At 46.5% G+C, this 25,329-nt stretch overlaps 11 non-coding genes across 11 annotated transcripts; all 11 read right to left on the reverse strand.

Annotated features, from left to right (window-relative positions):
* Positions 1-418: 418 nt before the first annotated feature.
* On the reverse strand, positions 419-490 carry TRNAW-CCA (transfer RNA tryptophan (anticodon CCA)). Its single transcript has one exon. It is a non-coding gene; the product is annotated as a tRNA-Trp (tRNA).
* A 313-nt stretch (positions 491-803) lies between these two features.
* On the reverse strand, positions 804-877 carry TRNAN-GUU (transfer RNA asparagine (anticodon GUU)). Its single transcript has one exon. It is a non-coding gene; the product is annotated as a tRNA-Asn (tRNA).
* A 4,972-nt stretch (positions 878-5,849) lies between these two features.
* TRNAW-CCA (transfer RNA tryptophan (anticodon CCA)) lies at positions 5,850-5,921 on the reverse strand. Its single transcript has one exon. It is a non-coding gene; the product is annotated as a tRNA-Trp (tRNA).
* Positions 5,922-10,349: 4,428 nt separating this feature from the next.
* Positions 10,350-10,421, reverse strand: TRNAW-CCA (transfer RNA tryptophan (anticodon CCA)). Its single transcript has one exon. It is a non-coding gene; the product is annotated as a tRNA-Trp (tRNA).
* A 313-nt stretch (positions 10,422-10,734) lies between these two features.
* Positions 10,735-10,808, reverse strand: TRNAN-GUU (transfer RNA asparagine (anticodon GUU)). Its single transcript has one exon. It is a non-coding gene; the product is annotated as a tRNA-Asn (tRNA).
* Positions 10,809-12,599: 1,791 nt separating this feature from the next.
* Positions 12,600-12,671, reverse strand: TRNAW-CCA (transfer RNA tryptophan (anticodon CCA)). Its single transcript has one exon. It is a non-coding gene; the product is annotated as a tRNA-Trp (tRNA).
* Positions 12,672-12,984: 313 nt separating this feature from the next.
* Positions 12,985-13,058, reverse strand: TRNAN-GUU (transfer RNA asparagine (anticodon GUU)). Its single transcript has one exon. It is a non-coding gene; the product is annotated as a tRNA-Asn (tRNA).
* An 8,250-nt stretch (positions 13,059-21,308) lies between these two features.
* Positions 21,309-21,380, reverse strand: TRNAW-CCA (transfer RNA tryptophan (anticodon CCA)). Its single transcript has one exon. It is a non-coding gene; the product is annotated as a tRNA-Trp (tRNA).
* Positions 21,381-21,693: 313 nt separating this feature from the next.
* On the reverse strand, positions 21,694-21,767 carry TRNAN-GUU (transfer RNA asparagine (anticodon GUU)). The gene has a single exon. It is a non-coding gene; the product is annotated as a tRNA-Asn (tRNA).
* Positions 21,768-23,557: 1,790 nt separating this feature from the next.
* Positions 23,558-23,629, reverse strand: TRNAW-CCA (transfer RNA tryptophan (anticodon CCA)). Its single transcript has one exon. It is a non-coding gene; the product is annotated as a tRNA-Trp (tRNA).
* A 313-nt stretch (positions 23,630-23,942) lies between these two features.
* On the reverse strand, positions 23,943-24,016 carry TRNAN-GUU (transfer RNA asparagine (anticodon GUU)). Its single transcript has one exon. It is a non-coding gene; the product is annotated as a tRNA-Asn (tRNA).
* Positions 24,017-25,329: the final 1,313 nt, after the last annotated feature.

Raw genomic sequence — 25,329 nt, forward strand, 5'->3', positions numbered from 1 at the left:
ACTGCCGAACCCCTTTCGGGGCCCCAGCATATATCCTTTAGTCACACCTAGAGTTCCCAGGACAGTGCAGCATTCAGCGATTACACGAAAATATTGACAGCGCTAGGAGGCCGTGCAAATGGCAGAGGCATCCTTTACAAAGCCCACGTAGCGTGCACAAAACAGCACATCAGTCAGGCCCACTTGAAGAGATGGTAAAGAGGAAATACTTCTGCTGCATCCAGTAAAACATAGAGATTGGCCTGCTTTAAAGGTTGACCATGTCCTTCATGGGTGTCTGTCAATATGATACTTCCCTGCTGCAAAGCTTACATTCGAAACGCCAGAACAACTAGGCCCAGAGCACAAAGATGCAGTCAGGTTGAAATAACGAGATACTGAAGAGCAATTTTGTATTTCAGAGTGGGAAAAGCAAATATGACCCCGACGTGATTTGAACACGCAACCTTCTGATCTGGAGTCAGACGCGCTACCATTGCGCCACGAGGTCCTTGTGGCAGTCCACCTGGTGTGTCTGATGACAGAATAAAGGTAGGAGACGTACATGCACCTGCAGAGCCTCATTGCTTCTTTAAGTAGACTGGCTAGGATAGCTTCCTTCTGTGCATCAGTACACGCTGCAGCCAAACCCTTCCCATGAAGTCTTGATGTTTATGAATTGAATGGCAAGTTTTGAAAAACTAAAGCAAGCGAGAAGAATGGCTTGCAGTTTATTGGATTTTTTGGACGTCAGCAGACGAGACCTGCGAGAGGTAAACAGAAGTTCATAGTTGGTCACGCTGAATTTTTGAGCCAAAATGCATCGTCCCTGGGTGGGCTTGAACCACCAACCTTTCGGTTAACAGCCGAACGCGCTAACCGATTGCGCCACAGAGACTCATGCAGTGCTTACACTGGGGCCTGATTGGTGTGCTGTTTGCTTATGCTCCCCAGGCAACCTGAAAATATTTCTAAAATAGCTCTATTTCCCACAGCAAATCAGGGTATCAAGCACTTCCCTACCTCCCGTAATCCACAAACACAGGGGATTTAGTAGAGGACAGAGCCCATCAACAGTGCACCAAATGCCCTCTGTGTAGGCATAACTTGCTATGAGGAGAAAGCCACAGTTGCGCACTTGTGTTAAAAGGGGACAGTAGGCTGAACCCAGAGAACACGGGAGAAATGACTCAGGTTTACTGAGTGGAACACTCTGTGTCTTTGTGCCAAAAACAGCAGCGTCTTTTCGGTTAACAGCCGAACGCGCTAACCAATTGCGCCACAGAGACTCACTGGCATGTGTGTTCTGCCTTTGGCCTGATTGCATTGCTATTTTTTTCTGATTGGCAGAAAACCTGAACTTTTTTCTGAAAAAGGCATGCCTCTCTTAGCACTGCAGTGCATTAGACTGCTCCCTTGCTTCCCTGAATCCCCAAATACACAACCACCCTGGGCACAATAGAAGACACATTCCAGCAGATTTAGCAAGAGTGCACCAAGGATTCTATATGTAGGTACCTTGCTGAGAAGCAAGACCTGCAGTTGCATTCTTCTGTTAAAAGAGGGCAGCAGAGTGCACCAAGAGAACTTGGGGGAAGTAGCTTATGTTAACTACTTGCCATGCTCTTTATAGATCCCTCTGTTTGACTGGGTGAATTCTAATTTCTGTGGTAGAGTAAGCAATTTTTGGATCTAGATGCTGTGCGCAACAGGAATGCTATATACTGCACTGTACTGCTACTGAAAAGTTACCAATTTTACAGGATGTTCAGGTAAGCTTTGTTTCAGAAAACAACTTGCTAGAGGCACTAAGACAGATTACTGGGACAAAGGAAGAGGGTTTGGGGATTAGCACATCTCCTATGAAAGGTACAGTCACGCCCGAGACAACTCTGAGTGTCACCTCAAATTCTAAGAAATGCAAACTGGGGTCCTACGCTTTTTATTGCCAGTGGATCTTTGTGTTTCAGACAAATGTGCACGCCTCCCAGAGCCCCCTGCAATGCACTTAGGGAAATGGGGGAAGGTGCTGTGAAGCCCTCTCGCTGACAATGTCTCCCTTGTCTATAATGTATCTATGAGAGAGAGAGAAATAGGCAATGCGAGAGTGAAAAAGTAAAATGGAAATGTGTCTACTGAGACCAGTACAAAGGGAAATCCTCACAATCCAGGACCGACAGTTGATTGGGAGGGCGCTTACAGTTTTCTGACACCAGACCGGTACCTGAACTCACAAACCCAAACTACAAAGTGATGGGCATTGCCACTAGACTGCCGACCCCCTTTCAGGGCCCCAGCATATATCCTTTAGTCACACCTAGAGTTCCCAGGACAGTGCAGCATTCAGCGATTACACGAAAATATTGACAGCGCTAGGAGGCCATGCAAATGGCAGAGGTATGCTTTACAAAGCGCACGTAGCGTGCACAAAACAGCACATCAGTCAGGCCCACTTGAAGAGATGGTAAAGAGGAAATACTTCTGCTGCATCCAGTAAAACATAGAGATTGGCCTGATTGGTGTGCTGTTTGCTTAAGCTTCCCAGGCAACCTGAAAATATTTCTAAAATAGCTCTTTTTCCCACAGCAAATCAGGGTATCAAGCACTACCCTACCTCCCCTAATCCACAAACACAGGGGATTTAGTAGAGGACAGAGCCCATCAACAGTGCACCAAATGTCCTCTGTATAGGCATAGCTTGCTATGAGGAGAAAGCCACAGTTGCGCACTTGTGTTAAAAGGGGACAGTAGGCTGAACCCAGAGAACGCGGGAGAAATGACTCAGGTTTACTGAGTGGAACACTCTGTGTCTTTGTGCCAAAAACAGCAGCGTCTTTTCGGTTAACAGCCGAACGCGCTAACCAATTGCGCCACAGAGACTCACTGGCATGTGTGTTCTGCCTTTGGCCTGATTGCATTGCTATTTTTTTCTGATTGGCAGAAAACCTGAACTTTTTTCTGAAAAAGGCATGCCTCTCTTAGCACTGCAGTGCATTAGACTGCTCCCTTGCTTCCCTGAATCCCCAAATACACAACCACCCTGGGCACAATAGAAGACACATTCCAGCGGATTTAGCAAGAGTGCACCAAGGATTCTATATGTAGGTACCTTGCTGAGAAGCAAGACCTGCAGTTGCATTCTTCTGTTAAAAGAGGGCAGCAGAGTGCACCAAGAGAACTTGGGGGAAGTAGCTTATGTTAACTACTTGCCATGCTCTTTATAGATCCCTCTGTTTGACTGGGTGAATTCTAATTTCTGTGGTAGAGTAAGCAATTTTTGGATCTAGATGCTGTGCGCAACAGGAATGCTATATACTGCACTGTACTGCTACTGAAAAGTTACCAATTTTACAGGATGTTCAGGTAAGCTTTGTTTCAGAAAACAACTTGCTAGAGGCACTAAGACAGATTACTGGGACAAAGGAAGAGGGTTTGGGGATTAGCACATCTCCTATGAAAGGTACAGTCACGCCCGAGACAACTCTGAGTGTCACCTCAAATTCTAAGAAATGCAAACTGGGGTCCTACGCTTTTTATTGCCAGTGGATCTTTGTGTTTCAGACAAATGTGCACGCCTCCCAGAGCCCCTTGCAATGCACTTAGGGAAATGGGGGAAGGTGCTGTGAAGCCCTCTCGCTGACAATGTCTCCCTTGTCTATAATGTATCTATGAGAGAGAGAGAAATAGGCACTGCGAGAGTGAAAAAGTAAAATGGAAATGTGTCTACTGAGACCAGTATAAGGGGAAATCCTCACAATCCAGGACCGACAGTTGATTGGGAGGGCGCTTACAGTTTTCTGACACCAGACCGGTACCTGAACTCACAAACCCAAACTACAAAGTGATGGGCATTGACACTAGACTGCCGACCCCCTTTCGGGGCCCCAGCATATATCCTTTAGTCACACCTAGAGTTCCCAGGACAGTGCAGCATCCAGCGATTACACGAAAATATTGACAGCGCTAGGAGGCCATGCAAATGGCAGAGGTATGCTTTACAAAGCCCACGTAGCGTGCACAAAACAGCACATCAGTCAGGCCCACTTGAAGAGATGGTAAAGAGGAAATACTTCTGCTGCATCCAGTAAAATATAGAGATTGGCCTGATTGGTGTGCTGTTTGCTTAAGCTTCCCAGGCAACCTGAAAATATTTCTAAAATAGCTCTTTTTCCCACAGCAAATCAGGGTATCAAGCACTTCCCTACCTCCCCTAATCCACAAACACAGGGGATTTAGTAGAGGACAGAGCCCATCAACAGTGCACCAAATGTCCTCTGTATAGGCATAACTTGCTATGAGGAGAAAGCCACAGTTGCGCACTTGTGTTAAAAGGGGACAGAAGGCTGAACCCAGAGAACACGGGAGAAATGACTCAGGTTTACTGAGTGGAACACTCTGTGTCTTTGTGCCAAAAACAGCAGCGTCTTTTCGGTTAACAGCCGAACGCGCTAACCAATTGCGCCACAGAGACTCACTGGCATGTGTGTTCTGCCTTTGGCCTGATTGCATTGCTATTTTTTTCTGATTGGCAGAAAACCTGAACTTTTTTCTGAAAAAGGCATGCCTCTCTTAGCACTGCAGTGCATTAGACTGCTCCCTTGCTTCCCTGAATCCCCAAATACACAACCACCCTGGGCACAATAGAAGACACATTCCAGCAGATTTAGCAAGAGTGCACCAAGGATTCTATATGTAGGTACCTTGCTGAGAAGCAAGACCTGCAGTTGCATTCTTCTGTTAAAAGAGGGCAGCAGAGTGCACCAAGAGAACTTGGGGGAAGTAGCTTATGTTAACTACTTGCCATGCTCTTTATAGATCCCTCTGTTTGACTGGGTGAATTCTAATTTCTGGGGTAGAGTAAGCAATTTTTGGATCTAGATGCTGTGCGCAACAGGAATGCTATATACTGCACTGTACTGCTACTGAAAAGTTACCAATTTTACAGGATGTTCAGGTAAGCTTTGTTTCAGAAAACAACTTGCTAGAGGCACTAAGACAGATTACTGGGACAAAGGAAGAGGGTTTGGGGATTAGCACATCTCCTATGAAAGGTACAGTCACGCCCGAGACAACTCTGAGTGTCACCTCAAATTCTAAGAAATGCAAACTGGGGTCCTACGCTTTTTATTGCCAGTGGATCTTTGTGTTTCAGACAAATGTGCACGCCTCCCAGAGCCCCTTGCAATGCACTTAGGGAAATGGGGGAAGGTGCTGTAAAGCCCTCTCGCTGACAATGTCTCCCTTGTCTATAATGTATCTATGAGAGAGAGAGAAATAGGCAATGCGAGAGTGAAAAAGTAAAATGGAAATGTGTCTACTGAGACCAGTATAAGGGGAAATCCTCACAATCCAGGACCGACAGTTGATTGGGAGGGCGCTTACAGTTTTCTGACACCAGACCGGTACCTGAACTCACAAACCCAAACTACAAAGTGATGGGCATTGCCACTAGACTGCCGACCCCCTTTCGGGGCCCCAGCATATATCCTTTAGTCACACCTAGAGTTCCCAGGACAGTGCAGCATTCAGCGATTACACGAAAATATTGACAGCGCTAGGAGGCCATGCAAATGGCAGAGGTATGCTTTACAAAGCCCACGTAGCGTGCACAAAACAGCACATCAGTCAGGCCCACTTGAAGAGATGGTAAAGAGGAAATACTTCTGCTGCATCCAGTAAAACATAGAGATTGGCCTGCTTTAAAGGTTGACCATGTCCTTCATGGGTGTCTGTCAATATGATACTTCCCTGCTGCAAAGCTTACATTCGAAACGCCAGAACAACTAGGCCCAGAGCACAAAGATGCAGTCAGGTTGAAATAACGAGATACTGAAGAGCAATTTTGTATTTCAGAGTGTGAAAAGCAAATATGACCCCGACGTGATTTGAACACGCAACCTTCTGATCTGGAGTCAGACGCGCTACCATTGCGCCACGAGGTCCTTGCGGCACTCCACCTGGTGTGTCTGATGACAGAATAAAGGTAGGAGACGTACATGCACCTGCAGAGCCTCATTGCTTCTTTAGGTAGACTGGCTAGGATAGCTTCCTTCTGTGCATCAGTACACGCTGCAGCCAAACCCTTCCCATGAAGTCTTGATGTTTATGAATTGAATGGCAAGTTTTGAAAAACTAAAGCAAGCGAGAAGAATTGCTTGCAGTTTATTGGATTTTTTGGACGTCAGCAGACGAGACCTGCGAGAGGTAAACAGAAGTCCATAGTTGGTCACGCTGAATTTTTGAGCCAAAATGCACCGTCCCTGGGTGGGCTTGAACCACCAACCTTTCGGTTAACAGCCGAACGCGCTAACCGATTGGGCCACAGAGACTCATGCAGTTTTTACACAGGGGCCTGATTGGTGTGCTGTTTGCTTATGCTTCCCAGGCAACCTGAAAATATTTCTAAAATAGCTCTTTTTCCCACAGCAAATCAGGGTATCAAGCACTTCCCTACCTCCCCTAATCCACAAACACAGGGGATTTAGTAGAGGACAGAGCCCATCAACAGTGCACCAAATGCCCTCTGTGTAGGCATAACTTGCTATGAGGAGAAAGCCACAGTTGCGCACTTGTGTTAAAAGGGGACAGTAGGCTGAACCCAGAGAACACGGGAGAAATGACTCAGGTTTACTGAGTGGAACACTCTGTGTCTTTGTGCCCAAAACAGCAGCGTCTTTTCGGTTAACAGCCGAACGCGCTAACCAATTGCGCCACAGAGACTCACTGGCATGTGTGTTCTGCCTTTGGCCTGATTGCATTGCTATTTTTTTCTGATTGGCAGAAAACCTGAACTTTTTTCTGAAAAAGACATGCCTCTCTTAGCACTGCAGTGCATTAGACTGCTCCCTTGCTTCCCTGAGTCCCCAAATACACAACCACCTTGGGCACAATAGAAGACACATTCCAGCAGATTTAGCAAGAGTGCACCAAGGATTCTATATGTAGGTACCTTGCTGAGAAGCAAGACCTGCAGTTGCATTCTTCTGTTAAAAGAGGGCATCAGAGTGCACCAAGAGAACTTGGGGGAAGTAGCTTATGTTAACTACTTGCCATGCTCTTTATAGATCCCTCTGTTTGACTGGGTGAATTCTAATTTCTGGGGTAGAGTAAGCAATTTTTGGATCTAGATGCTGTGCGCAACAGGAATGCTATATACTGCACTTTACTGCTACTGAAAAGTTACCAATTTTACAGGATGTTCAGGTAAGCTTTGTTTCAGAAAACAACTTGCTAGAGGCACTAAAACAGATTACTGGGACAAAGGAAGAGGGTTTGGGGATTAGCACATCTCCTATGAAAGGTACAGTCACGCCCGAGACAACTCTGAGTGTCACCTCAAATTCTAAGAAATGCAAACTAGGGACCTACGCTTTTTATTGCCAGTGGATCTTTGTGTTTCAGACAAATGTGCACGCCTCCCAGAGCCCCTTGCAATGCACTTAGGGAAATGGGGGAAGGTGCTGTGAAGCCCTCTCGCTGACAATGTCTCTCTTGTCTATAATGTAACTATGAGAGAGAGAGAAATAGGCAATGCGAGAGTGAAAAAGTAAAATGGAAATGTGTCTACTGAGACCAGTATAAGGGGAAATCCTCACAATCCAGGACCGACAGTTGATTGGGAGGGCGCTTACAGGTTTCCGACACCAGACCGGTACCTGAACTCACAAACCCAAACTGCAAAGTGATGGGCATTGCCAATAGACTGCCGACCCCCTTTCGGGGCCCCAACATATATCCTTTAGTCACACCTAGAGTTCCCAGGACAGTGCAGCATTCAGCGATTACACGAAAATATTGACAGCGCTAGGAGGCCATGCAAATGGCAGAGGTATGCTTTACAAAGCCCACGTAGCGTGCACAAAACAGCACATCAGTCAGGCCCACTTGAAGAGATGGTAAAGAGAAAATACTTCTGCTGCATCCAGTAGAACATAGAGATTGGCCTGCTTTAAAGGTTGACCATGTCCTTCATGGGTGTCTGTCAATATGATACTTCCCTGCTGTAAAGCTTACATACGAAACGCCAGAACAACTAGGCCCAGAGCACAAAGATGCAGTCAGGTTGAAATAACGAGATACTGAAGAGCAATTTTGTATTTCAGAGAGGGAAAAGGAAGTATGACCCCGACGTGATTTGAACACACAACTTTTTGATCTGGAGTCAGACGCGCTACCATTGCGCCACGAGGTCCTTGCGGCAGTCCACCTGGTGTGTCTGATGACAGAATAAAGGTAGGAGACGTACATGCACCTGCAGAGCCTCATTGCTTCTTTAAGTAGACTGGCTAGGATAGCTTCCTTCTGTGCATCAGTACACGCTGCAGCCAAACCCTTCCCATGAAGTCTTGATGTTTATGAATTGAATGGCAAGTTTTGAAAAACTAAAGCAAGCGAGAAGAATTGCTTACAGTTTATTGGATTTTTTGGACGTCAGCAGACGAGACCTGCGAGAGGTAAACAGAAGTTCATAGTTGGTCATGCTGAATTTTTGAGCCAAAATGTATCGTGCCTGGGTGGGCTTGAACCACCAACCTTTCGGTTAACAGCCGAACGCGCTAACCGATTGCGCCACAGAGGCTCATGCAGTGCTTACACTGGGGCCTGATTGGTGTGCTGTTTGCTTATGCTTCCCAGGCAATCTGAAAATATTTCTAAAATAGCTCTATTTCCCACAGCAAATCAGGGTATCAAGCACTTCCCTACCTCCCCTAATCCACAAACACAGGGGATTTAGTAGAGGACAGAGCCCATCAACAGTGCACCAAATGTCCTCTGTGTAGGCATAACTTGCTATGAGGAGAAAGCCACAGTTGCGCACTTGTGTTAAAAGGGGACAGTAGGCTGAACCCAGAGAACACGGGAGAAATGACTCAGGTTTACTGAGTGGAACACTCTGTGTCTTTGTGCCAAAAACAGCAGCGTCTTTTCGGTTAACAGCCGAACGCGCTAACCAATTGTGCCACAGAGACTCACTGGCATGTGTGTTCTGCCTTTGGCCTGATTGCATTGCTATTTTTTTCTGATTGGCAGAAAACCTGAACTTTTTTCTGAAAAAGGCATGCCTCTCTTAGCACTGCAGTGCATTAGACTGCTCCCTTGCTTCCCTGAGTCCCCAAATACACAACCACCTTGGGCACAATAGAAGACACATTCCAGCAGATTTAGCAAGAGTGCACCAAGGTTTCTATATGTAGGTACCTTGCTGAGAAGCAAGACCTGCAGTTGCATTCTTCTGTTAAAAGAGGGCAGCAGAGTGCACCAAGAGAACTTGGGGGAAGTAGCTTATGTTAACTACTTGCCATGATCTTTATAGATCCCTCTGTTTGACTGGGTGAATTCTAATTTCTGGGGTAGAGTAAGCAATTTTTGGATCTAGATGCTGTGCGCAACAGGAATGCTATATACTGCACTGTACTGCTACTGAAAAGTTACCAATTTTACAGGATGTTCAGGTAAGCTTTGTTTCAGAAAACAACTTGCTAGAGGCCCTAGGACAGATTACTGGGACAAAGGAAGAGGGTTTGGGGATTAGCACATCTCCTATGAAAGGTACAGTCACGCCCGAGACAACTCTGAGTGCCTCCTCAAATTCTAAGAAATGCGAACTGGGGTCCTACGCCTTTTATTGCCAGTGGATCTTTGTGTTTCAGACAAATGTGCACGCCTCCCAGAGCCCCATGCTATGCACTTAGGGAAATGGGGGAAGGTGCTGTGCAACCCTCTCGCTGACAATGTCTCTCTTGTCTATAATGTGTCTATGAGAGAGAGAGAGAAATAGGCAATGCGAGAGTGAAAAAGTAAAATGGAAATGTGTCTACTGAGACCAGTATAAGGGGAAATCCTCACAATCCAGGACCGACAGTTGATTGGGAGGGCGCTTACAGGTTTCCGACACCAGACCGGTACCTGAACTCACAAACCCAAACTGCAAAGTGATGGGCATTGCTACTAGACTGCCGACCCCCTTTCGGGGCCCCAACATATATCCTTTAGTCACACCTAGAGTTCCCAGGACAGTGCAGCATTCAGCGATTACACGAAAATATTGACAGCGCTAGGAGGCCATGCAAATGGCAGAGGTATGCTTTACAAAGCCCACGTAGCGTGCACAAAACAGCACATCAGTCAGGCCCACTTGAAGAGATGGTAAAGAGGAAATACTTCTGCTGCATCCAGTAAAACATAGAGATTGGCCTGCTTTAAAGGTTGACCATGTCCTTCATGGGTGTCTGTCAATATGATACTTCCCTGCTGCAAAGTTTACATTCGAAACGCCAGAACAACTAGGCCCAGAGCACAAAGATGCAGTCAGGTTGAAATAACGAGATACTGAAGAGCAATTTTATATTTCAGAGTGGGAAAAGGAAGTATGACCCCGACGTGATTTGAACACACAACCTTCTGATCTGGAGTCAGACGTGCTACCATTGCGCCACGAGGTCCTTGTGGCAGTCCACCTGGTGTGTCTGATGACAGAATAAAGGTAGGAGACGTACATGCACCTGCAGAGCCTCATTGCTTCTTTAAGTAGACTGGCTAGGATAGCTTCCTTCTGTGCATCAGTACACGCTGCAGCCAAACCCTTCCCATGAAGTCTTGATGTTTATGAATTGAATGGCAAGTTTTGAAAAACTAAAGCAAGCGAGAAGAATTGCTTGCAGTTTATTGGATTTTTTGGACGTCAGCAGACGAGACCTGCGAGAGGTAAACAGAAGTTCATAGTTGGTCATGCTGAATTTTTGAGCCAAAATGCTTCGTCCCTGGGTGGGCTTGAACCACCAACCTTTCGGTTAACAGCCGAACGCGCTAACCGATTGCGCCACAGAGACTCATGCAGTGCTTACACTGGGGCCTGATTGGTGTGCTGTTTGCTTATGCTTCCCAGGCAACCTGAAAATATTTCTAAAATAGCTCTATTTCCCACAGCAAATCAGGGTATCAAGCACTTCCCTACCTCCCGTAATCCACAAACACAGGGGATTTAGTAGAGGACAGAGCCCATCAACAGTGCACCAAATGTCCTCTGTGTAGGCATAACTTGCTATGAGGAGAAAGCCACAGTTGCGCACTTGTGTTAAAAGGGGACAGTAGGCTGAACCCAGAGAACACGGGAGAAATGACTCAGGTTTACTGAGTGGAACACTCTGTGTCTTTGTGCCAAAAACAGCAGCGTCTTTTCGGTTAACAGCCGAACGCGCTAACCAATTGTGCCACAGAGACTCACTGGCATGTGTGTTCTGCCTTTGGCCTGATTGCATTGCTATTTTTTTCTGATTGGCAGAAAACCTGAACTTTTTTCTGAAAAAGGCATGCCTCTCTTAGCACTGCAGTGCATTAGACTGCTCCCTTGCTTCCCTGAGTCCCCAAATACACAACCACCTTGGGCACAATAGAAGACACATTCCAGCAGATTTAGCAAGAGTGCACCAAGGATTCTATATGTAGGTACCTTGCTGAGAAGCAAGACCTGCAGTTGCATTCTTCTGTTAAAAGAGGGCAGCAGAGTGCACCAAGAGAACTTGGGGGAAGTAGTTTATGTTAACTACTTCCCATGATCTTTATAGATCCCTCTGTTTGACTGGGTGAATTCTAATTTCTGGGGTAGAGTAAGCAATTTTTGGATCTAGATGCTGTGCGCAACAGGAATGCTATATACTGCACTGTACTGCTACTGAAAAGTTACCAATTTTACAGGATGTTCAGGTAAGCTTTGTTTCAGAAAACAACTTGCTAGAGGCCCTAGGACAGATTACTGGGACAAAGGAAGAGGGTTTGGGGATTAGCACATCTCCTATGAAAGGTACAGTCACGCCCGAGACAACTCTGAGTGCCTCCTCAAATTCTAAGAAATGCGAACTGGGGTCCTACGCCTTTTATTGCCAGTGGATCTTTGTGTTTCAGACAAATGTGCACGCCTCCCAGAGCCCCTTGCAATGCACTTAGGGAAATGGGGGAAGGTGCTGTGAAGCCCTCTCGCTGACAATGTCTCTCTTGTCTATAATGTAATTATGAGAGAGAGAGAAATAGGCAATGCGAGAGTGAAAAAGTAAAATGGAAATGTGTCTACTGAGACCAGTATAAGTGGAAATCCTCACAATCCAGGACCGACAGTTGATTGGGAGGGCGCTTACAGGTTTCCGACACCAGACCGGTACCTGAACTCACAAACCCAAACTGCAAAGTGATGGGCATTGCCACTAGACTGCCGACCCCCTTTCGGGGCCCCAGCATATATCCTTTAGTCACACCTAGAGTTCCCAGGACAGTGCAGCATTCAGCGATTACACGAAAATATTGACAGCGCTAGGAGGCCATGCAAATGGCAGAGGTATGCTTTACAAAGCCCACGTAGCGTGCACAAAACAGCACATCAGTCAGGCCCACTTGAAGAGATGGTAAAGAGGAAATACTTCTGCTGCATCCAGTAAAACATAGAGATTGGCCTGCTTTAAAGGTTGACCATGTCCTTCATGGGTGTCTGTCAATATGATACTTCCCTGCTGCAAAGCTTACATTCGAAACGCCAGAACAACTAGGCCCAGAGCACAAAGATGCAGTCAGGTTGAAATAACGAGATACTGAAGAGCAATTTTGTATTTCAGAGTGGGAAAAAGCAAATATGACCCCGACGTGATTTGAACACGCAACCTTCTGATCTGGAGTCAGACGCGCTACCATTGCGCCACGAGGTCCTTGTGGCAGTCCACCTGGTGTGTCTGATGACAGAATAAAGGTAGGAGACGTACATGCACCTGCAGAGCCTCATTGCTTCTTTAAGTAGACTGGCTAGGATAGCTTCCTTCTGTGCATCAGTACACGCTGCAGCCAAACCCTTCCCATGAAGTCTTGATGTTTATGAATTGAATGGCAAGTTTTGAAAAACTAAAGCAAGCGAGAAGAATTGCTTGCAGTTTATTGGATTTTTTGGACGTCAGCAGACGAGACCTGCGAGAGTTAAACAGAAGTTCATAGTTGGTCATGCTGAATTTTTGAGCCAAAATGCACCATCCCCGGGTGGGCTTGAACCACCAACCTTTCGGTTAACAGCCGAACGCGCTAACCGATTGCGCCACAGAGACTCATGCAGTGCTTACACTGGGGCCTGATTGGTGTGCTGTTTGCTTATGCTCCCCAGGCAACCTGAAAATATTTCTAAAATAGCTCTATTTCCCACAGCAAATCAGGGTATCAAGCACTTCCCTACCTCCCGTAATCCACAAACACAGGGGATTTAGTAGAGGACAGAGCCCATCAACAGTGCACCAAATGCCCTCTGTGTAGGCATAACTTGCTATGAAGAGAAAGCCACAGTTGCGCACTTGTGTTAAAAGGGGACAGTAGGCTGAACCCAGAGAACACGGGAGAAATGACTCAGGTTTACTGAGTGGAACACTCTGTGTCTTTGTGCCCAAAACAGCAGCGTCTTTTTGGTTAACAGCCAAACGCGCTAACCAATTGCGCCACAGAGACTCACTGGCATGTGTGTTCTGCCTTTGGCCTGATTGCATTGCTATTTTTTTCTGAATGGGAGAAAACCTGAACTTTTTTCTGAAAAAGGCATGCCTCTCTTAGCACTGCAGTGCATTAGACTGCTCCCTTGCTTCCCTGAGTCCCCAAATACACAACCACCTTGGGCACAATAGAAGACACATTCCAGCAGATTTAGCAAGAGTGCACCAAGGATTCTATATGTAGGTACCTTGCTGAGAAGCAAGACCTGCAGTTGCATTCTTCTGTTAAAAGAGGGCAGCAGAGTGCACCAAGAGAACTTGGGGGAAGCAGGGCCGTCACGAGGGGGGTGCAGGGGGGGCAAACTGCCCCGGGCCTCGCGCTTGCTGGGGGCCTCGCGGCCCCCTCTCCTAAGTGGAAGGCAGCACAGTCTCCCATGTCCTTTATTCACACGGGGGACTGTGCTGCCCCTGCAATGATTTTGCTGTTTCTTGTGAAGCCGTTTGGCTCCGCAACAAACAGCAAAATAATGGGAGACAGCAGGGCTCAGAAGTGAGCTCTGCTGCCTCCCGTCATTCAGCTGAAAACGTGGACACGCTGACTGACAAGAGAGGACTCCTCTCCTGTCAGTCAGTGTGTTCACGTTGCTCAGCGTGACCACACTGACTGACAGGAGAGGAGTTCTCTCTTATCAGTCAGTGTGTTCATGTTGTCAGTGTGACCACGCTGACTGATGGGAGAGGAGTTCTCTCTCGTCAGTCAGTGTGTTCAGGTTGCTCAGCGTGACCACACTTACTGACAGGAGAGGAATTCTCTCTTGTCAGTCAGTGTGTTCATGTTGTCAGTGTGACCGCGCTGACTGATGGGAGAGGACTCCTCTCCTATCAGTCAGTATGTTCATGTCAGCGTGATCATGCTGACTGACAGGAGAGGAGTTCTCTCTTGTCAGTCAGTATGTTCATGTTGTCAGTGTGACCACGCTGACTGATGGGAGAGGAGTTCTCTCTTGTCAGCCAGTGTGTTCATGTTGTCAGTGTGACCACACTGACTGATGGGAGAGGACTCCTCTCCTGTCAGTCAGTATGTTCATGTCAGTGTGATCATGCTGACTGACAGGAGAGGAGTTCTCTCTTGTCAGTCAGTATGTTCATGTTGTCAGTGTGACCACGCTGACTGATGGGAGAGGAGTTCTCTCTTGTCAGTCAGTGTGTTCATGTTGTCAGTGTGACCACACTGACTGATGGGAGAGGACTCCTCTCCTGTCAGTCAGTATGTTCATGTCAGCGTGATCATGCTGACTGACAGGAGAGGAGTTCTCTCTTGTCAGTCAGTGTGTTCAAGTTGCTCAGCATGACCATGCTGACTGACAGGAGAGGAGTTTTCTCTTGTCAGTCAGTGTGTTCATGTTGTCAGTGTGACCACGCTGACTGATGGGAGAGGAGTTCTCTCTCGTCAGTCAGTGTTCACGTTGCTCAGCATGACCATGCTGACTGACAGGAGAGGAGTTCTCTCTTGTCAGTCAGTGTGTTATGTTGTCAGTGTGACCACACTGACTGATGGGAGAGGAGTTCTCTCTTGTCAGTCAGTGTGTTCACGTTGCTCACCATGACCACGCTGACTGACAGGAGAGTTCTCCTGTCAGTCAGTGTGTTCATCTTGATTAGAGAGGACTCCTCGCTTGTCAATCAGTGTGTTCACGTTGCTCAGCGTGACCACGCTGACTGATGGGAGAGGAGTTCTCTCTTGTCAGTCAGTGTGTTCACGTTGCTCAGCGTGACCACGCTGCCTGATGGGAGAGGAGTTCTCTATTGTCAGTCAGTGTGTTCACATTGCTCAGCGTGACCCCGCTGACTGATGGGAGAGGAGTTCTCTCTTGTCAGGCAGCATGTCTACGTGTCGGCTGCGTGGATGCTTTTTAAGGGTGCATGGAGGTAAGGTAAGTGTTTTTTATTTTAAATTGAAAGTGTGTATGTGTATTTAAATTAAATTAGTATGTATGTATGAATGCATGCGTGCATGTTGATGTTTGTGTCAATGCTGTGTTTGGTTTTATGTATACATGCATGTATGGAGTTGTGTAACTGGTGGTTGAATGCATGGGTGAAAGTGTTTTTTGTGAGTGTGTGTTCAGCACCACCCCTAAATGTAGCCACCCTGGGGGCCACTTCATTAAGGGGTGGGCTCATGGCATCAGAGGTGCACCTAGGCTAAAATGTCAGGGGGGAAAGGGGACTAATACTTCAAATGTTGGGAGAGGTGCTAACGTCAGTAGCTGTGAGGAAGGGGCAAACTTCCTTGTGTGGGGGCACCTAAAATCTTTCCACTTTTCGAATGAGACTATTCTGGTGAAGCTTCAATGTTACAAGCAGCTACCTCTTGCCTTCATTTCTGAAACATCACACTTAAGGACTGCTGTGAGAATGAGATGTCTCATGTCACCACTTCCCTTCTAATCACTCCCCTAGCATGCAAGTGCTAACCCCACATCACAATTTCAATTACCTAAAAGTGTATGGATATGAATGCAGGTGCTAACAGTGAAATGACTTCTCATGGCCATGCTTATCCCTATGGCATTCTCACCCAGTCCCTGTCCTCCCCACCCAAAACAACTCCTCACTGGAACTCTTTGGGCTAGCTTTAATCATGGCTAGCCATCAAACTTTGCCCTCAATGTGCCTGCAAGTGTTTCCTCAAAGGAGTCTTCTAAGAGTTCATGACTTCATTGGAGTTGTAAACACGTAACTGGTGTAATAAAAATGTCTTAATCAGGTCTGCTTTTGGCCACTCAATTTAAAAACACCCTGCATGTCTTTCGCTGAAATTCTTTTAAAAATAAGCATTGGCAAAGCCAACAGTTTTGGCTTATGTATAAGTATTAGGCATTTACGAGGCACTGCTATTAGCTGCTCAGGTACTCAAACCATTTTGCACTGGCACTATCAATAGCCAGCTAATACCAATACAGAAGTGCCTTTGCCATGCCTACACAAATGCCCAAACTGTTAGCATTGCCAGTGCTCTTTTTGCTTTACCCTTGATGCACAGGACTATGCATCAAGGTTAAAGCAAACATACTACTTGGCTAAATTGGCCCACTTTGAATGTAGGCCAATCTAGCCAGTAATAACACTTATGGTACACAGTCAGCCTGGATATACTTTCTGTGGCATGGCATTTTTACTGGTTGGGAATCCGTACATGGTAATAATGGCACATATTGATGCAGCCTGCTTCAACATAATTAGAACAACCAGCATGAATATATTTTTATACTAGCATATCTCGATTGGAAAGGCGGCATGAAATGTATTGGAAAATGTTCCTATGCACAATTTGTGATTTGCAACTATTGGGAATTTCCATGTGCTTCCATACAAAACCAATTGCAAACTGTGTGGATTTCTACCCAATTTTGCAAAGAAAGTGCTATAAAATGCATACTTTTAACCCAATGTTTCAAACATTTTCTTGGGAGTGAGAACTACCCCCCCCAAGCCACCCTTTGGTTTGGGCTCCCTCACTGTGCTCTGTTGATCCTGACTAATTGGAACAAACATTTAAGCCTCTTAAATTCAGAAATGTACCAGCCTCCACTGTACATCATTTGTCACTGTGTATGGTGTGTGTTTTAATGCGCAAACAGGGGCAGGGTGCTCCTTAATTATATGATATGGCATTTATAACGTGCCTGTACGCAAGTGTTTCTAGGCGCGACAAGGCAAGGAGGGAGAAACAAAAGAGTAGGACAAAACACAGATCTTACTAGGCCTTGTGTCATTCAGATCGTACAAGAGCAGGGAATGGGGAGGGGAGAAGTGCCGAGGGTGGGGTAGGATGCAGAAGTGCAGGAACAAAGTAGAAACAAGAGTGCAGCCAACTGGTGGCAAGTGTGAGTACTCATAAGTGTAGCCAACGGGTGGACAATACGAGCAAGAGCGGGGACTGTAGGGTTACAGATACAACAGATACAGACCACAAGTGCAGGGGAGCCAAGAGGCAGTGCGGGATTGCAATAGGATGAACAGGCAGGGACCTGAGCCCGAATTCAGAGCTTGACCAGGTGACCAGTGCATGGATCAGGCAGGTGATCAGCAAGGGAGAGGAAGAAAGAAGGCAGAAGCAAATAAACAGGTCTTGGGGTGCTTCCGGAACCGGAGATGGTGCTCCTCGTTTTTAGCGAGGCAGGGAGGCTGTTTCCAGAGGGAGGCCCCAGCCGAAGAAAGAGATCTGCCCTCAACTCTTTGCTTGGAAAAGTGATTGACCCTCAGAGAATTGGAGGTGGCGCAGTGGAGAGCTCATGCCATCTTATATATATTTATTCATATGATAAAAAAGTTAGTCTGGCATGAACCTTTCTTCAGTAGAGAAAGTAGTACTAAACCACATTTGGGATCCTGCACACAAACTCAAGGGTAGATTTCTCAAGTCTCCTGTGTGCGGATATGCCGCCGCTGGCCGAGTGCAAAAAACTGTAAGGGGGCCTCACCAAATGTTTTGCCCCGGGCCTCACCACATCTTCTGACAGCCCTGGGGGGAAGTAGCTTATGTTAACTACTTGCCATGCTCTTTATAGATCCCTCTGTTTGACTGGGTGAATTCTAATTTCTGGGGTAGAGTAAGCAATTTTTGGATCTAGATGCTGTGCGCAACAGGAATGCTATATACTGCACTGTACTGCTACTGAAAAGTTACCAATTTTACAGGATGTTCAGGTAAGCTTTGTTTCAGAAAACAACTTGCTAGAGGCCCTAGGACAGATTACTGGGACAAAGGAAGAGGGTTTGGGGATTAGCACATCTCCTATGAAAGGTACAGTCACGCCCGAGACAACTCTGAGTGCCTCCTCAAATTCTAAGAAATGCGAACTGGGGTCCTACGCCTTTTATTGCCAGTGGTTCTTTGTGTTTCAGACAAATGTGCACGCCTCCCAGAGCCCCATGCAATGCACTTAGGGAAATGGGGGAAGGTGCTGTGCAACCCTCTCGCTGACAATGTCTCTCTTGTCTATAATGTATCTATGAGAGAGAGAGAAATAGGCAATGCGAGAGTGAAAAAGTAAAATGGAAATGTGTCTACTGAGACCAGTATAAGGGGAAATCCTCACAATCCAGGACCGACAGTTGATTGGGAGGGCGCTTACAGTTTTCTGACACCAGAGCGGTACCTGAACTCACAAACCCAAACTACAAAGTGATGGGCATTGCCACTAGACTGCCGACCCCCTTTCGGGGCCCCAGCATATATCCTTTAGTCACACCTAGAGTTCCCAGGACAGTGCAGCATTCAGCGATTACACGAAAATATTGACAGCGCTAGGAGGCCATGCAAATGGCAGAGGTATGCTTTACAAAGCCCACGTAGCGTGCACAAAACAGCACATCAGTCAGGCCCACTTGAAGAGATGGTAAAGAGGAAATACTTCTGCTGCATCCAGTAAAACATAGAGATTGGCCTGCTTTAAAGGTTGACCATCTCCTTCATGGGTGTCTGTCAATATGATACTTCCCTGCTGCAAAGCTTACATTCGAAACGCCAGAACAACTAGGCCCAGAGCACAAAGATGCAGTCAGGTTGAAATAACGAGATACTGAAGAGCAATTTTGTATTTCAGAGTGGGAAAAGCAAATATGCCCCCGACGTGATTTGAACACGCAACCTTCTGATCTGGAGTCAGACGCGCTACAATTGTACCACGAGGTCCTTGTGGAAATCCACCTGGTGTGTCTGATGACAGAATAAAGGTAGGAGACGTACATGGACCTGCAGAGCCTCATTGCTTCTTTAAGTAGACTGGCTAGGATAGCTTCCTTCTGTGCATCAGTACACGCTGCAGCCAAACCCTTCCCATGAAGTCTTGATGTTTATGAATTGAATGGCAAGTTTTGAAAAACTAAAGCAAGCGAGAAGAATTGCTTGCAGTTTATTGGATTTTTTGGACGTCAGCAGACGAGACCTGCGAGAGGTAAACAGAAGTTCATAGTTGGTCATGCTGAATTTTTGAGCCAAAATGCATCGTCCCTGGGTGGGCTTGAACCACCAACCTTTCGGTTAACAGCCGAACGCGCTAACCGATTGCGCCACAGAGAGTCATGCAGTGCTTACACTGGGGCCTGATTGGTGTGCTGTTTGCTTATGCTCCCCAGGCAACCTGAAAATATTTCTAAAATAGCTCTATTTCCCAGAGCAAATCAGGGTATCAAGCACTTCCCTACCTCCCGTAATCCACAAACACAGGGGATTTAGTAGAGGACAGAGCCCATCAACAGTGCACCAAATGCCCTCTGTGTAGGCATAACTTGCTATGAGGAGAAAGCCACAGTTGCGCACATGTGTTAAAAGGGGACAGTAGGCTGAACCCAGAGAACACGGGAGAAATGACTCAGGTTTACTGAGTGGAACACTCTGTGTCTTTGTGCCCAAAACAGCAGCGTCTTTTCGGTTAACAGCCGAACGCGCTAACCAATTGCGCCACAGAGACTCACTGGCATGTGTGTTCTGCCTTTGGCCTGATTGCATTGCTATTTTTTTCTGATTGGCAGAAAACCTGAACTTTTTTCTGAAAAAGGCATGCCTCTCTTAGCACTGCAGTGCATTAGACTGCTCCCTTGCTTCCCTGAGTCCCCAAATACACAACCACCTTGGGCACAATAGAAGACGCATTCCAGCAGATTTAGCAAGAGTGCACCAAGGTTTCTATATGTAGGTACCTTGCTGAGAAGCAAGACCTGCAGTTGCATTCTTCTGTTAAAAGAGGGCAGCAGAGTGCACCAAGAGAACTTGGGGGAAGTAGCTTATGTTAACTACTTGCCATGCTCTTTATAGATCCCTCTGTTTGACTGGGTGAATTCTAATTTCTGGGGTAGAGTAAGCAATTTTTGGATCTAGAGGCTGTGCGCAACAAGAATGCTATATACTGCACTGTACTGCTACTGAAAAGTTACCAATTTTACAGGATGTTCAGGTAAGCTTTGTTTCAGAAAACAACTTGCTAGAGGCACTAAGACAGATTACTGGGACAAAGGAAGAGGGTTTGGGGATTAGCACGTCTCCTATGAAAGGTACAGTCACGCCCGAGACAACTCTGAGTGTCACCTCAAATTCTAAGAAATGCAAACTAGGGACCTACGCCTTTTATTGCCAGTGGATCTTTGTGTTTCAGACAAATGTGCACGCCTCCCAGAGCCCCTTGCAATGCACTTAGGGAAAGGGGGGAAGGTGCTGTGAAGCCCTCTCACTGACAATGTCTCTCTTGTCTATAATGTAACTATGAGAGAGAGAGAAATAGGCAATGCGAGAGTGAAAAAGTAAAATGGAAATGTGTCTACTGAGACCAGTATAAGGGGAAATCCTCACAATCCAGGACCGACAGTTGATTGGGAGGGCGCTTACAGGTTTCCGACACCAGACCGGTACCTGAACTCACAAACCCAAACTGCAAAGTGATGGGCATTGCCACTAGACTGCCGACCCCCTTTCGGGGCCCCAACATATATCCTTTAGTCACACCTAGAGTTCCCAGGACAGTGCAGCATTCAGCGATTACACGAAAATATTGACAGCGCTAGGAGGCCATGCAAATGGCAGAGGTATGCTTTACAAAGCCCACGTAGCGTGCACAAAACAGCACATCAGTCAGGCCCACTTGAAGAGATGGTAAAGAGGAAATACTTCTGCTGCATCCAGTAAAACATAGAGATTGGCCTGCTTTAAAGCTTGACCATGTCCTTCATGGGTGTCTGTCAATATGATACTTCCCTGCTGCAAAACTTACATTCGAAACGCCAGAACAACTAGGCCCAGAGCACAAAGATGCAGTCAGGTTGAAATAACGAGATACTGAAGAGCAATTTTGTATTTCAGAGTGGGAAAAGCAAGTATGACCCCGTTGTGATTTGAACACACAACCTTCTGATCTGGAGTCAGACGCGCTACCATTGCGCCACGAGGTCCTTGTGGCAATCCACCTGGTGTGTCTGATGACAGAATAAAGGTAGGAGACGTACATGCACCTGCAGAGCCTCATTGCTTCTTTAAGTAGACTGGCTAGGATAGCTTCCTTCTGTGCATCAGTACACGCTGCAGCCAAACCCTTCCCATGAAGTCTTGATGTTTATGAATTGAATGGCAAGTTTTGAAAAACTAAAGCAAGCGAGAAGAATTGCTTGCAGTTTTTTGGATTTTTTGGACGTCAGCAGACGAGACCTGCGTGAGGTAAACAGAAGTCCATAGTTGGTCACGCTGAATTTTTGGGCCAAAATGCAAAGTCCCTGGGTGGGCTTGAACCACCAACCTTTCGGTTAACAGCCAAACGCGCTAACCGATTGCGCCACAGAGACTCATGCAGGCCTTACACAGGGGCCTGATTGGTGTGCTGTTTGCTTATGCTTCCCAGGCAACCTGAAAATATTTCTAAAATAGCTCTTTTTCCCACAGCAAATCAGGGTATCAAGCACTTCCCTACCTCCCCTAATCCACAAACACAGGGGATTTAGTAGAGGACAGAGCCCATCAACAGTGCACCAAATGTCCTCTGTATAGGCATAACTTGCTATGAGGAGAAAGCCACAGTTGCGCACTTGTGTTAAAAGGGGACAGTAGGCTGAACCCAGAGAACACGGGAGAAATGACTCAGGTTTACTGAGTGGAACACTCTGTGTCTTTGTGCCAAAAACAGCAGCGTCTTTTCGGTTAACAGCCGAACGCGCTAACCAATTGCGCCACAGAGACTCACTGGCATGTGTGTTCTGCCTTTGGCCTGATTGCATTGCTATTTTTTTCTGATTGGCAGAAAACCTGAACTTTTTTCTGAAAAAGGCATGCCTCTCTTAGCACTGCAGTGCATTAGACTGCTCCCTTGCTTCCCTGAATCCCCAAATACACAACCACCCTGGGCACAATAGAAGACACATTCCAGCAGATTTAGCAAGAGTGCACCAAGGTTTCTATATGTAGGTACCTTGCTGAGAAGCAAGACCTGCAGTTGCATTCTTCTGTTAAAAGAGGGCAGCAGAGTGCACCAAGAGAACTTGGGGGAAGTAGCTTATGTTAACTACTTGCCATGCTCTTTATAGATCCCTCTGTTTGACTGGGTGAATTCTAATTTCTGGGGTAGAGTAAGCAATTTTTGGATCTAGATGCTGTGCGCAACAGGAATGCTATATACTGCACTGTACTGCTACTGAAAAGTTACCAATTTTACAGGATGTTCAGGTAAGCTTTGTTTCAGAAAACAACTTGCTAGAGGCACTAAGACAGATTACTGGGACAAAGGAAGAGGGTTTGGGGATTAGCACATCTCCTATGAAAGGTACAGTCACGCCCGAGACAACTCTGAGTGTCACCTCAAATTCTAAGAAATGCAAACTAGGGACCTACGCTTTTTATTGCCAGTGGATCTTTGTGTTTCAGACAAATGTGCACGCCTCCCAGAGCCCCTTGCAATGCACTTAGGGAAATGGGGGAAGGTGCTGTGAAACCCTCTCGCTGACAATGTCTCTCTTGTCTATAATGTATCTATGAGAGAGCGAGAAATAGGCAATGCGAGAGTGAAAAAGTAAAATGGAAATGTGTCTACTGAGACCAGTATAAGGGGAAATCCTCACAATCCAGGACCGACAGTTGATTGGGAGGGCGCTTACAGGTTTCCGACACCAGACCGGTACCTGAACTCACAAACCCAAACTGCAAAGTGATGGGCATTGCCACTAGACTGCCGACCCCCTTTCGGGGCCCCAGCATATATCCTTTAGTCACACCTAGAGTTCCCAGGACAGTGCAGCATTCAGCGATTACACGAAAATATTGACAGCGCTAGGAGGCCATGCAAATGGCAGAGGTATGCTTTACAAAGCCCACGTAGCGTGCACAAAACAGCACATCAGTCAGGCCCACTTGAAGAGATGGTAAAGAGGAAATACTTCTGCTGCATCCAGTAAAACATAGAGATTGGCCTGCTTTAAAGGTTGACCATGTCCTTCATGGGTGTCTGTCAATATGATACTTCCCTGCTGCAAAGCTTACATTTGAAACGCCAGAACAACTAGGCCCAGAGCACAAAGATGCAGTCAGGTTGAAATAACGAGATACTGAAGAGCAATTTTGTATTTCAGAGTGGGAAAAGGAAGTATGACCCCGACGTGATTTGAACACACAACCTTCTGATCTGGAGTCAGACGCGCTACCATTGCGCCACGAGGTCCTTGCGGCAGCTCACCTGGTGTGTCTGATGACAGAATAAAGGTAGGAGACGTACATGGACCTGCAGAGCCTCATTGCTTCTTTAAGTAGACTGGCTAGGATAGATTCCTTCTGTGCATCAGTACACGCTGCAGCCAAACCCTTCCCATGAAGTCTTGATGTTTATGAATTGAATGGCAAGTTTTGAAAAACTAAAGCAAGCGAGAAGAATTGCTTGCAGTTTATTGGATTTTTTGGACGTCAGCAGACGAGACCTGCGAGAGGTAAACAGAAGTCCATAGTTGGTCACGCTGAATTTTTGAGCCAAAATGCACCGTCCCTGGGTGGGCTTGAACCACCAACCTTTCGGTTAACAGCCAAACGCGCTAACCGATTGCGCCACAGAGACTCATGCAGTTCTTACACAGGGGCCTGATTGGTGTGCTGTTTGCTTATGCTTCCTAGGCAACCTGAAAATATTTCTAAAATAGCTCTTTTTCCCACAGCAAATCAGGGTATCAAGCACTTCCCTACCTCCCCTAATCCACAAACACAGGGGATTTAGTAGAGGACAGAGCCCATCAACAGTGCACCAAATGTCCTCTGTATAGGCATAACTTGCTATTAGGAGAAAGCCACAGTTGCGCACTTGTGTTAAAAGGGGACAGTAGGCTGAACCCAGAGAACACGGGAGAAATGACTCAGGTTTACTGAGTGGAACACTCTGTGTCTTTGTGCCAAAAACAGCAGCGTCTTTTCGGTTAACAGCCGAACGCGCTAACCAATTGCGCCACAGAGACTCACTGGCATGTGTGTTCTGCCTTTGGCCTGATTGCATTGCTATTTTTTTCTGATTGGCAGAAAACCTGAACTTTTTTCTGAAAAAGGCATGCCTCTCTTAGCACTGCAGTGCATTAGACTGCTCCCTTGCTTCCCTGAATCCCCAAATACACAACCACGCTGGGCACAAATAGAAGACACATTCCAGCAGATTTAGCAAGATTGCACCAAGGATTCTATATGTAGGTACCTTGCTGAGAAGCAAGACCTGCAGTTGCATTCTTCTGTTAAATGAGGGCAGCAGAGTGCACCAAGAGAACTTGGGGGAAGTAGCTTATGTTAACTACTTGCCATGCTCTTTATAGATCCCTCTGTTTGACTGGGTGAATTCTAATTTCTGGGGTAGAGTAAGCAATTTTTGGATCTAGATGCTGTGCGCAACAGGAATGCTATATACTGCACTGTACTGCTACTGAAAAGTTACCAATTTTACAGGATGTTCAGGTAAGCTTTGTTTCAGAAAACAATTTGCTAGAGGCCCTAGGACAGATTACTGGGACAAAGGAAGAGGGTTTGGGGATTAGCACATCTCCTATGAAAGGTACAGTCACGCCCGAGACAACTCTGAGTGCCTCCTCAAATTCTAAGAAATGCAAACTAGGGACCTACGCTTTTTATTGCCAGTGGATCTTTGTGTTTCAGACAAATGTGCACGCCTCCCAGAGCCCCTTGCAATGCACTTAGGGAAAGGGGGGAAGGTGCTGTGAAGCCCTCTCGCTGACAATGTCTCTCTTGTCTATAATGTAACTATGAGAGAGAGAGAAATAGGCAATGCGAGAGTGAAAAAGTAAAATGGAAATGTGTCTACTGAGACCAGTATAAGGGGAAATCCTCACAATCCAGGACCGACAGTTGATTGGGAGGGCGCTTACAGGTTTCCGA

The sequence above is a fragment of the Ambystoma mexicanum genome, chromosome 11 (assembly GCF_040938575.1).
Source record: "Ambystoma mexicanum isolate Mex_15411 chromosome 11, UKY_AmexF1_1, whole genome shotgun sequence".
Taxonomy (NCBI): Eukaryota; Metazoa; Chordata; class Amphibia; order Caudata; family Ambystomatidae; genus Ambystoma; species Ambystoma mexicanum.